Consider the following 13346-nt stretch of genomic DNA (forward strand, 5'->3'; position numbering starts at 1 on the left):
AGGCAAGATGGATCCAGAATCTGTAGGCCTAACCATCACACTACACTTCCTTCCTAAATTCTTAATAGATTCTCTTGGTTCCTTCTACATGTGAGTGATCTATTTCCAAAACTTCCTTCCATGGGCTGGTACCTCTGCTTAGACTAGTGAAAAACAAGCTTCTCTGGAAGCTTGAAGCAGGCAGAAAACCACTTTGATACTACCTTTTACCTAAAAGTTTTGAGACCTGGCCTAGAGAAAGTCTGCTCCTAATTCTTGGAATGAAAACTAAACAATAATCCTGAGGCTCCTATTGCCCAAAAGCAGCTTGCCTTGCAAAAAACAAAGTGTCTAGCTTAGTGGTTCTCAAACTGTAGCATACATCAGAATCACTCAGAGAACCTGTTAAAATGCAGATTGCTGGGCACCACCCCCAGAAGTTCTGACTCAGTAGGTCTGGAGTAAGGCCCAAGAATTTGCCCTCTAACAAGCTCCCAGGTGATGCTGATGTTGCTGGTGGAGAGACTTGGAGAACACCTGACACAGTCTCAAGGAAGGCAAGACCATTCTGGGAAAGAAGCAAGACTCACGGGAGTGTCAGCACCTTGCACGTAGGCCCTGAAACTGAGTTCCTCCCATCCTGGCCCCACCTCTCCTTTAATGACCTAATTCCAGAGTAAGTGAGTGAGGTGAAGAAGAAACTATGGCTCTCAAACCTGCAATGAACCAAGACTGGAAGTGTTTGCTGAAAAAAACAAACAAAATAAAACAAAAAATGGATGTTCACTTGTTTTGTTTTGCTTTGTGTTCTATAGTGGTTTTGTTTTGTTTTTGTTTGGTTTTTGGTTTTTGGTTTCTGGTAAGGGATTCTGATAGATATGTCATTTAGGTAATTGTCCTTAACCTGGAAGTAAAAGCAAGACCTACCCAAGCTTTAAAATGTTAGTTACATTAATCCTCAAATCTCTAAGTTCACCTACAAATGTACAAAATAAAAATTCCATTTTACTTTTTGAGTTACAAAGGAAGTCCCAAAACCCAAAATGGTGACTTAAGTGACAACCGAGCGCCCTCTGGTGGGAACTGAATTCTCCATGGTCCAAAGGCTGCAGGAGTGTTTCCCATGCTAAACAGCAATAAATGAGATTTCCATTACTTTTTGAACTCTTTGAAGTCAGTGAATGTATTGTGTATTGAGGACAAATATAAGAAAAAAGACTGACTTTGGGAGAGATATTTTGGAACTGTTATGAAAACAGAAGGAAGCTAAATTTTAGATGAGATTGATCTAAATCAAATCTGTTACTCCTCAGATTTTTACCCACTAGTTTTAGCTCCATTGATGATTCTTGCAAGAATCAATTACTATGATGATGACAGAAAATATTTTTATTTACATTATAGACTCCAAAGCACCTAAATAGCACGTTAATACACATAACTAGGATTCTGGAAAACTCTTAAAATTATCTCAAGTTATAAATGTATTCTACTGGGGGCACCTGGGTGGCTCAGTCTGTTGAGTGTCCGACTTCGGCTCAGGTCATGATCTCACAGTTCATGAGTTCCAGCCCCGCACAGGGCTCTGTGCTGACTACTTGGAGCCTGGAGCCTGCTTCGGATTCTGTGCCTCCCTCTCTCTCTACGCTCCTCCCGCCCTCACGCTCTGACTCTCTCAGAAAGAGAGAATAAATAAATAAATAAATAAATAATAAATAAATAAATAAATAAATTCTACTGGTCTCACTTGAAAATGCCTATGACTTTCACTGAAGTCATCAGCCTTGTTTCCATTTACTTGACATTATATAAAACAATCTTTTGTATTTTGTAAAGTATCCTGACCCACTGCGTGGATCTCTCTGAATTCACAGCACAGAGCTATAGGTTCACAGCAAGGTCTAAGGGATTCAGGTCAGGACATCTTTAAGATATTAAGTCGAAGAGGTAATCTCTAGAGTTTGCATGGTTGCTAGTAACCACCAGCTGGATTATTATAACATGACATCAATGTTTTCCTACCAACCCTTCAGTCCATCAGAAGAGCTGATGAAAATTTTGAACAAATTGTATTTTTGAACATAGTAACTGAATTAGAATTCTATTCTGCATTTCCTTCTTTTTAGAATTCTAATAATAGCAGCTAGCATTTATTCAATGTAAACTATGTGTTATTCACAAGCTTACTGGATGTCTTCCTATTTCCATGTTCCAGATCAGGAAACTCAGACTTAAAGTGCTTAGAACTCTCACCCAAGTGCACACAGCTAATAAAGAACAGAGCAGAGATTTAAAGCCAAGAATTTCTAACTATAGTCAACCAGTATAAGGAGGCATACTACCTCCTCCTTTTTTTTAAATCTTTTTGCCAATAATAAAGAAAAAGACAAGTGGGGACACAAGTAGTATTCTCTTTGAAGGTGCCCCATTATCTTTATAAATCTGTTCCTCTTAGACTCCTTTATTTCTATGGAGGCAGCAGCATGTTCTCAATCCCTTGTAATCCAACCATTTATAACATTTGACCTAAGCCACACTACCAAATGCAGCGAACTACCCAATCGTTTTCACTGCTGGTCCCCTCCTCTCTATTCCTGTTTCTAGAATTCTGGTGCACCATCCTAACTCTTCTGTCTGGCTTCAATCTCTCTGCCTCTATTTTGTCTCATTTACTACCTGAGATCATTCTTCCCAAAGCATGGCTCTGCTTGCACATTTGCCCAATGCAAAGCCCAAGGCCCATTAGGCATAGAACCCTAAGGCATTCACGACTTGGTTCCAACCCACCACTCCAGCCACATCCTCTTTATCATGCTTAGCAAACTCTTTACTCCAGTCACAAACAGGAAGTCTCAGCTCTTCTCAAACAATATCCTGAGGGTATCCATGCCTTCTCTGGGACGTTTCCACCCCATCAAGTCGCTAAATGCAAATCTTACCAATCCTTCAAGGCCTACATCCAAATACTACTTTCTTTATGATTCCATCATTCCTGATTATGCAAACTAGAATTTACTTCTGCTCCTCTAAATTTTATTTCTACTTCCCCTGTGCCATTTATTGTTTCTCACCTTGTGCTACAGGACAAAGCCACGGGAGTGGTTGACAAGTACCTCAAATTTCGCATCTGATGTCATCATCTCTCTCAAGTCTAAACCTTTCAGAAACCTGGGAGTTATCCTGAATCCTCCTCCTTCCCTCAGCCTCACCCCTTACAGTAAATCAGGGTCCAGATTTTGTACTCCCCAAATATCTCTTACATTTGCTCCCACTGCGTACTCTTATAATGTCCTGGTTTAGGTTCCCCCTTATCGTTCACAGTATAGCAATTAGTGTCAACGCTGTTCTTGTAGCTGATCTTACTTACTTCCTCAAATGCATCAACTCACCATACAAGACATCTCTTGGAAATTCAAAACTCCACACCACTCTCCTGCTTAATACCATCTGTAGGTTCTCTACTGCCCACAGAGCACAGTCCAAGATCCACAGCAGAGAAACTTCCATCCTCCACTTTGCATCCTACTACTTTCCACCTTCACTTTACAGTTGAGTAACTGCAAACTGATTCTAGTTCCTTGAACACACTGTTATTTTACACTTGTCTGCCTTTGTTCTTGCCTGGATTAACCTTCTCATCAACACTCCTTTTGCAGGGTTCTGCGTTGCACTACCCTTGGGGATACCATTCACACAGGATACAATTTGTTGTGCCAGCAATAGCCCTTGGTACCCTCAGTCCCTCTTCTCTACCTAATGAACTCATACCTGTTATTTGGGTCCAGTTCAAAATTCATCTCTCCCAGAAGCTTTCCTGGAATTCTTCAGTAGTCTTGCACATGGCTTCTTACCATATTTTAAAACAAACATCTGGTTATGCACTTGCTTCTCCCATTACCAGCTTGAGGGCAAAGACCATGACTTGTCTTTGTAGCTCTGACTCCTAGCCCAGTGCCTCACACACTCAATAAATGTTAGTTAAACTGAAATGTTATGTTCATGCCATTTCACTTGCAGGACTGTGATTTGGTAGAGAGAAGGAATTCTGGCTTACAGCACATATCTTTACATTCTTCATAGACATCATACAGAAAGCTGACTGAGTTATCAGCATATCCTGGAGAGCTTTTTTTAAACATAAGTTAGTTGGAATTGAGCATACTTCAAAGGTGGCATATCACATCATTGGGGGTGGCAAGATAGCAACCATTTCTCCAACATGTTAATTTTCAGTATATATATATATATATATATATATATATATATATATATGATACAATGTGACTAATAGTTTAATAATTTGATTGTGATAGGGAGCTAATGCTGAGTGAGTAGAGAAAATGTGTATGAGACATAGGACACAGAACCACTTTCCTGGAATGGCTGTCTACTCTGTTGGCATGTCCGATATTTATTTGAGTATATGTTTGTTCTTATGTTAACTTTGATATTCATGAAGTGTGCTACAAGCAAAATTGCCAGGTAAGGCCAAAGATTAAAGAGCAAAATGAGGCTCTGGAGTGAGTGGAATGTAAAGAAAATGAAATGTGTTTTGTCAGTTTTAATACAATTTATTATTTTTAGCATCTAGTAACTAAATACATTTATATCCAAAATTCCTTTATTATTGAAATCCCTGCAGCAAAAATAACTTGGTTATTGCCAATCTAAAACTCTCTAACCCCTAATTTCCTGTTGCTACTGAAACAATTGTTTTGATAACATACTTTATGTTGTGAAAAGTATCTTAGGAATGATACTATTGAATTATAGCAAAATAGATTATATTTTTTTAACAATGGCATTGGGACAACTAGCTGACCGAATGGAGATTACAGACTAGAGGAGAAAAAAAACATTAAGCAACATCAACATGACCAAACTTGAATTCATCTTTTTTCCTAAATCTGACTTTCTTCACACCTCTCTAACAGAGGCACAGCTGCTCACACCTCTTTAAGATGGGCATACTATGTCATATTTAACTCTTTTCATGCCCTCTCCCCAGTACCCAACGTATCAGCTAGTCTTATCAATTCTACCTCCTAACCATCTTGTGAATCTACCCACTCTTTTCCAATGAACTCCCAACACCCCAGTTTAGACCTCCATCGTCTCATATCTGGATTTCTGCACTAGTCTCCTAATGAGTCTGCCCCCTCTATGCTTGTGTTTTACCAATGCATTCTTACAAACCACAGCCAGAGTGTTCTTTCTAAAAGCAAATCCAATCAAGTCACTCACCTGCTTGTAATCCTTCAATGACTTCTCACTCATTGTAGGATAAAAACCATACTCTGTAATGCAGCTAACAGAACCCTGCATCATCTGGCCCCTTCTCTAGCCTCATCTCTTGTCACTTTCTCCCTCAGACAGGTTTATCCAGACACAATGAATTCATTTCACTTGTCTCTTACTTTCTGGCTTTTGTATATGTGTTGAATCTGCATAACCACTGTTTTTCTATCCCTTTGCCACTTCCCTACTTATCAAGCAGCTTACCTGACACCCCTCCCCACCAGATTGTGTTGGAGTCTGAGGTCTCTGTTCTTCATGTCATCTTGTACTATGTCCATAATAGCTGCTACCATACCAAATTGTTTTATCTGTTTCCTTCTCCCTTTGTCCCACCAGACTATAAATTCACAAAGGTAGGAATTTTGCCTATCATGCTCATTCTCATACTTCAGGGCTTAACAATATCTGGTACATAGTGGGCATTCAGTAGTTAATTAGTCAAATGCATGGATGGATAAATAAACTAATGAATGAATAGAAGTATAATAAGTGTTATAACCAAAAATTATTGTGGAGTATGAAGACCACCCTCAGGTTCTAGGATTCACTAGAAAGATTCACAGGATACAGAGAAGCTATTATATTCACAGTTATGGTTTATTACAGCAAAATGATACAGATTAAAATAAGCAAGGGAAAAGGGCATAGGGCAGAGTCCAAGAGAAACCATATTCAATCCTCCAATTGTTCTGTCCCTGAGGAGTCTCATGGACAGTGCTTAGTTCTCCCAGCAATGATGCATAACAACACATGCAAAGTGTTGCCAACTAAGGAAACCCACCTGAGATCTTTGTTACAGGGTTTTTATTTGGGCTAATCACATAGGCATGAAGCAATGAAGTCTTATATGACAGTCGCCAGCTCCCCACCCAAAGGTCAAACTGATGCAGGATGACCCAAAGCCCAAGGCATAAAAAAACAAGCGTTTGCCACCAACAGGGTTAGCATACATAAGCTATCTAGTGTGATACAAAGTCTCAGGTATACAAAGACACAGTCATCAGGAAGAATATTCAAGGGATCAGAGGTTATCTCCCAGGAGGTGGTCAAGACCAGTCCTGAAGATCCTCAGAATGTGCAGGGTTTGGATAAATTAATCCAACCAATTAATCCTTTACTAGTGAGTTAATCCTTTACCACTTATAGAAATTTAGTAGAGTGGGGGCGCTTAGGAAGACCTCCCAACAGAAATGACACTGGAGTTGTATAGCAAAAGACACACATCAGTCAGAAGAAATATAGGCAAAAAATGATGATGAACAAGATCATCAAGGCATATGCCAGCATGGCTCTTTAGGGGACTGAAAATAGCTCATATGGCTGCAGTCCTCTCTTCTCACAGATACTCAAGCTTCCATGAAGTTCCTATTGCTGCCCCTCTCACACCTGTGTTTAGCCTCTCTCTCTCGGACATCTTTTTAAAAACTGGAAAAATGAATTTACATCATCCTGTATTCTTCCTAATCTGTTTTGTATGATGTGCAGAACTTTCTGCCCTGTATCTCACAAATAATTTCTTTCAAAGTATTGTCTGCATCTATTTTTAAAGTCATAAGCCAAGTATTTATTATTTTCTTTCTTGTAACAACCTTGCTTAGGGGCAGTGAGAATACTACACTCAGGTCACCTCCTGAGTGTGGGAGAGTGGTAGGATAGCAGAAAATATTGGAAAGGAAGAATAAGTATCTCAAAATGTAATCTCACTATATTTGTATACCTCCTTTCAAATTTCTTAAGAGAAGATAGTCTTCCCTATGGTCTGAATTCCCCCATAACACATTGCTCATGAATTTATATTAGGTCAAGTCTTTACAGCCATGATCCCTTATTCTTTATAATTAAGTAAAACAGCAAATGTGAAAATAGCATAGTGCCTATACCCAACACTCAATAAATTATTGTTGAAACTGATCCCTAATACTCTAAGTACCATTTCAAAATTTACATCTTCATCAAAAAGAGCAACAATTTGAATGTGCATAGAATTCAAGGTTTGACTGAAGTGTACCTTCTTAACCATCAAAGCAACCAAACTTTACAAGAGATAAAAACTCAATCTAAAATTTTCCATAAGAAAATACTGGGAGGACTAGAAGAGTTAAACTTTGAGGGGGAAAGTGAAGCCAACCAGCTATGAACAATTAAACTAAGCTATGTCTAAGGCCAAAACCAAATTAAAGGAGGCCTAATGAGAAGTAGGTTGAGGCCTAAAAGAAATCTCAAATGCCCTCCTCACCCTGATATTACCTTGCAATGAGTCCATGGGAGTTTGTGTTTAAAGAGCAAAAATGTGCAGGCATTTGCTACAGAAATTGCTGTTTTCTTACCTAATGGTATATTGTTCCCTAAATGTTTAGTGGTAATGAGGATGATGCATATTATCAGCAGGAAAAAGACACAGGGATTGTTTAAAGGAAGAGAAAATGCAAATACAGATGCCCAAATGAAATTTTTATGAATTTATTAATTTTTGAAAGTTTTATGAAAGACTGAAAAAGACAACAAAATATTAAAACTAATATTACTGCTCAGCTTCAAACCCTCCTCTCTCATAATACTGATGCATGTGTATAACCACAAAAGAAGTTTTATTTTAAATGAAAACATTTCAAGAAAATGTAGACATTTCAAAAACCTTGAACATCATCTCTTTAAAAGAAAACAAAGCTGTGAAAAGCTAAAGGTTTGTGATTTTAATGAGGGTTAACAATGATAATGAAAAGCTACTTTGCACACAATAGTCTATTCATTGGCGATAACTCAGGCCTGTCTGCAGAACCACCTGTTTCATATCCAAGACATGGTAAGTGCATTTTAAAACAAAACCTTAAGAGATTTCATGACATTCTAAATTTGGATCATTATCATCATCTTATACAATGAGCCAAAACTCAAATGTATGGTTTGCTTCTCTCCCGATCAACCTTTTATATACTTGTCGAAGGGAGAAGGAGAAAATTGGGTAAGGGATGGTTTTATTTTCTTCCTGAGCAAACATTAGCCAGACTATTCCAAAATCAGATCAAAGATATAATTATTCTGTTAAGAAAACACAAAACAAACTTAAGAAGCAAGAGAAAATGTTAATATGGTCTGAAATTCCCACTAGCATAATCAACCAAAAACAAGTACCAGAACTCTCCTCCAAATCTTAATCCATGTTAATTACAAATGACAAATATAGTTAATATAAACCATAATGGTCTGAACTAATTTGACTGAGCATGTAATGCAGTGTTGGCAAGGTCAGGCTTTTGTGCTCAATTACTGTTCATTCAAGCTGACTTTAAAGAAACTTTTGTGGGAAGGAACAATGATCCCAATATCCTACAAACAACTAACCAACATGAAAATTTAAATAATCTAATGCAGGTTGCAGTTAGTTAGAATTCTAAAGACACACAACTCAGGCAAAAGTCTATTTGTAAATTGATTCTGTTCATCACAATTCGGTAACACTCTGTCTGAGGTAATTTGTGACAATGAATTGAAGGCATCAGGAGTGTGGTCAGTACAGGAAAAATTACAATGTATTAGGAAAAATTACAATGACTAGTGGTGGCAGAAGAAAATAAATAACCATAATGGTGATTGGAGGTATCTTGACACAGAAGGAGACAGCTATAGACTGAGGGTCTGAATACTGAACCCTAGCTATTTTAAGGTATCAAAAAATTAGGGATGATCCCCTTACTGGGGCAGATGTCTTTCTGATTCTCTTTTATTGGGATGGAGGAAATTTTCAGTACACCAAGAAACAAGATGATGGGGTTTTCACTATCCCGAATTCTTGTCCAAATATGTAGTAGCAAGTATTACCATGGGTTACCGAATCTGCTCCTACCCTCTCTCTGAAGGTGGGAGTTTTCAGTTATCCAAATGACCCAGAACCTCAAAACTGCTCAGGTCACTTGGTTCCCAGTGAAGATACATAAGAGATGTCTACTATCTATACTAGCAAGGCTAGGTGCCCATTCCAAAGGAGTAAACCTTTATTGCTTTCCTCATAGCAGAAAATGTGAGCCAGTGGTTGAATCTAGTCATGGCTTTCTTAATGAATCCATGACAATGATGAAAAGGTGTTTTCTTAAGCTCTTGCTCTATCCACTTATTTCAGTACTGAGGCCTGTGAATTAAACTGACAAAAGACAGATCAACAGGAGAAAAGGCATGCAAATATTGTTGATGTTAATATTTTTACATGTATAGGGGCTTCACAGAAAAAAGGGAAAACCTAAGGATGTAGTTAGATTCAGAGGTTGTACATTTTAACAAAGGGCAATAAATTGTAGAAAAAAACTAGACAAAGTAAAGGGAGGTTTGGTGATAAATTGTGGGAAAGTGAGTAGGAAATAAATGAGGGAAACTAATGGAAGAGTTATTTTAGTAAAGTATGTTGATGCAGACTCACCTTAATGCCAGCCTTCCATTTCTAGACAATGGTCACTTTCCTCGTCCTGGTACAGGAGATGGGGTATATTTACGCCACCTTCACAAAGGGAAATTTGTGTTCAGCTTTAAGGCAGATAAAAGGAGGGCAGAGAACATCAGTCTTGACATTCAAGCCAAATTTTGGATGAGGGTCCACTTTGCTACTACAAAATGGCCATACATGGGCATTTAAGAATATAGACACCAGCGCCTGCTTCCCATTTAAGAGAATTTGGAAGGTAGAGGCTTACTGAATTCACCTGCAATGAAAAGGCAAGAAATCAGTGTTTGAGAGAAGTTTCAATTCCACTTGTTTTGGGGGCAAAGATGTGTGAATATGTGGGCCAAAAGAACCCAGGGAAGCTGTTTTGATGGTATTTCACCCAAGAAGGATAAGAGCCAAGACAAGAGGATCTCAGCACTAAGAAGCTGTGCAACAGACCACCAGGAGTGGAAGCTGGGAAGGTCACAAAAGGTCACCCCAAGAGTACCCACATTAGGAAACTATGCCATTTTGGAGGTCCCAGCAGAGGTCACCAGGCAATTCTCACATCCACCCCATATCATAGCCAGCTTTTGTATGTGTGCAGTAATAGTGGACATGAAAACCAACAAGCACCAGTCAAATAAAAATTCCACTGGCTCCAGAATTTGAATTCTTTCATCCCTCTTCTATTCCCTGTTCCTGTGTCCCAATTCTTAAGAACCAGAAAAATTATGGAGGCAGAAGCAAGCTACAAAAAATAGTGAAAGAACAAATTATGCCCTTTTTTCATTTCTCCAGACTAATGGAGAAAAGAGGTCTTCAAATGCATGTGAGACCCACTTCTGCTTAGGATTCAGAAATCTGGAAAGAGCATCCCATCCTTATAACAAGAGTAATAGTAACAACAGTTACAACAAAGCCAGAGAGTCTGAAAACTCACAACTCTTCTGAAACCCATCAGAGAGCTAAAAGTGACAGAAAAACCAGTGAATCCGAAATCTAAAGATAAGAGTCTCCAAAGACAAAGAGGACATTAGCTCTTGCTCACCCAACATAGTCAGCAACAGACATGGGTAAAAAGAATCCAACTAGATTTTTTAACCAATCGCTAATGGCTCAGTGTGGACGAATGAGAGTATATAGAACCCATGGAGACTGCAGGAATTCACAACCTCTCACAGTCTCTTCTTGGACTTCACGGAGCACTCACAAAAAAGACTGGGGTAAAAGCAAAGCTCCTGACAAAGGTGCAGGTCTGGGGAAGGCACCCAGGAGTGCTGTGGGGAAAGCAAAAGCCCTACTGGATTCTCCTCCCCTATCTCTCCATAGGAATCAAAGCTCTATGCTCTGTGGGAATGTGACAAATACTGTTAATCTTAAGGCACTGTGAAAACCCAGGTAGAAGAAGGAATAGAACATAACGCTTTACCCCAGGGAAAAGGGTAGAATACATGCTGGGCCAAGAATTACAGCTGGGAGAGGGGCATGAGCACTGAGAATCCATGGACACATTACCTTCCTAAGACCGAGGGTTAGTCAGAACAGCAGATAGCACTGCACACCCCTCACCTCCCACCTCCAGGGTAACAAGCTACTCCTAACAAGTAATGGTGGTCTACTGCCGGGAGAGAGGCCAGGGCGTGCTCCCAGAGAAGCAGTGCAAAGGGAAACAGGGAACAGAGGGCACACTCAGATGAGTTCTAAAGAGAACTTAATGAAGAGACTATTTCTGGTGGGGAAGGCAGATTGTGGAACTAATGATGAGGAATGCTGAAGGCACTGAGTGATGACCAATGGTGGGAAACTGTGAAGACTTAAAGTGGCAAGGAGAAGAAACAGCAATTGGAGTGATAGCTAGAGCCCAGCAAGCAGGTAGCAGGCAGCTGCAGTCAATGCCACATCATAAGTAATTATGTTCTATACTTTTAGGTTCTCCCTCATCCTACCCTTTCATCGGCTGCTGGTGTCTCTCATTGGCTGACCAAACCAAAAAAGAGCCAGGGAGTTGGCATGCTGCTGTCCATACATCAGACCTATGGGGGCACAGAGAAGAGCCAAGGGTATGGATGGAGTGGGTGCAAATGAAAAATACCCAGCATAATCATCCTAGCTTGACTACTGCATCACCACGGGATCCACCTCCATAACCTTGGCAGCCTCTGCCTCCTCAGGGTGCAAACCTGAACCTTCCTTCTTCTCTCTACCATCTTTCTAAGTGATATTATGCATTTCTATGGCTTGTGATATCACTGGTATGCTGATTACTTTTTTTGAATTTTTTTTAATGTTGCCTTATTTTTGAGAGAGAGAGAGCATGAGTGGGGGAGGAGCAGAGAGAAAGAGGGAGACAGAATCCAAAGCAGGCTCCAGGCTCTGAGCTGTCAGCACAGAGCCTGAGGCGGGGCTCGAACCCCACGAACTGTGAGACCATGACATGAGCTGAAGTCAGACACTTAATGGACTGAGCCACCCAGGCACCAAATTACCATTCCTTTCCTTGAGTTCTACACTCAGATCCAACTGCCTTGACAGCTACTTCTGGGTGTCTCCTACACTGCATTCTGACTCATCTGATCCTGTTAATTATCTTAATTCACCCCTGCCAGTATCCAATTCATCAACAAGCTAAAATATATTCCAGATCTGCCCATCCTTTCTCTTTGTCACCCTTGTCACCATATTACTTCTGATTTCTACACCTATTTCTTATCTTCCTCCAACCAATTCTAGACTCAGCAGTCAGAGGGACCATCTTAAAATGTAGACTGGGTCATGACACTTCTCTGTTTAAACTTTACAGTGTAGTCCTCCCATACCTCATCTTTGCCACCCCTACTTACTACTCTCTAGCCACACTGGCTTTTCCAAGTCCTCATAAAAGCCAAACTCTCTGCAGACTCAGGGGCAACCATCCCTCTTCCCAGTCACTGCTCCAACCTGGCCCCATGTTTCAGAACTTGTCTCCTTTTCATCCTTCAGGGTGGCTTTAATGTCTCTGCAGAATGGCTTTTCCTGGCCACCTTATTTGAAGTAAGTTCTTCCATCTCATTGTTCCCTATCTTCTCACCTAGTTTATTTTCTTCTTACCATCACCCTCTACTTTTTTCTTTTTATTTGTTTGGTTGTGTTTTTGTCAGTCTCTCATACTAAACTTCAAGCTAATAATGCAGGAATTATTATGCCCTGTGATTGTCTTACACGCCTGTATGCCCTGAGCCTAGCATACTGCCTGGCATAAAGTAGGTATGCCAAAGACTATGCTAAGTTGCATAAAAATAAGATTGCACTTAAATCTGCCTAACAACCCTAAGAGGTAGATATTTTTACTTCACAAGTGAGGAAACTGAGGCATAGAAAGGGTAAGCAACTTAACAAGAGTCACATGGTTAGGAGGTAACAGGTGAAATTCGAACCTAGAGAATCTGATGCCAAGGCCAGCACTTTTAACCACTATGCAATACCTACTCCCGCATTCATTTCTATGGATGAAATAATGACTACACATATTAATTAATAAAGTGGAAGGGCAGACATAGATTGTACCCACAAGTCAGTATGCGGAAGTCAGAGAGGCTAATATTGAAGACCTCCCGTATTAAGACCTGAAGATTGAGTGTGCCAGACTGACAGGAGAGAAAATGTACCAAGGACA

The 13346-nt window shown here is 39.8% G+C and overlaps 1 long non-coding RNA gene across 4 annotated transcripts in view; it reads right to left on the reverse strand.

Moving 5' to 3' along the window:
• Positions 1-13346, reverse strand: part of LOC121016273 (uncharacterized) — a 35508-nt gene that overhangs the window by 18358 nt on the left and 3804 nt on the right. For 2 of the 4 annotated variants that reach the window (XR_005784202.1, XR_005784203.1), the window contains exon 2: positions 9689-9766. This is a non-coding gene — a long non-coding RNA (uncharacterized LOC121016273). Of the gene's footprint in view, positions 1-3747; positions 3826-9688; positions 9767-13346 lie in introns of all 4 variants that reach the window. The other 2 variants (XR_005784204.1, XR_005784201.1) reach the window with 2 other exon arrangements.

The sequence above is a fragment of the Herpailurus yagouaroundi genome, unplaced genomic scaffold (genome assembly GCF_014898765.1).
Source record: "Herpailurus yagouaroundi ecotype Mexico unplaced genomic scaffold, PumYag 210, whole genome shotgun sequence".
Lineage (NCBI taxonomy): Eukaryota > Metazoa > Chordata > Mammalia > Carnivora > Felidae > Herpailurus > Herpailurus yagouaroundi.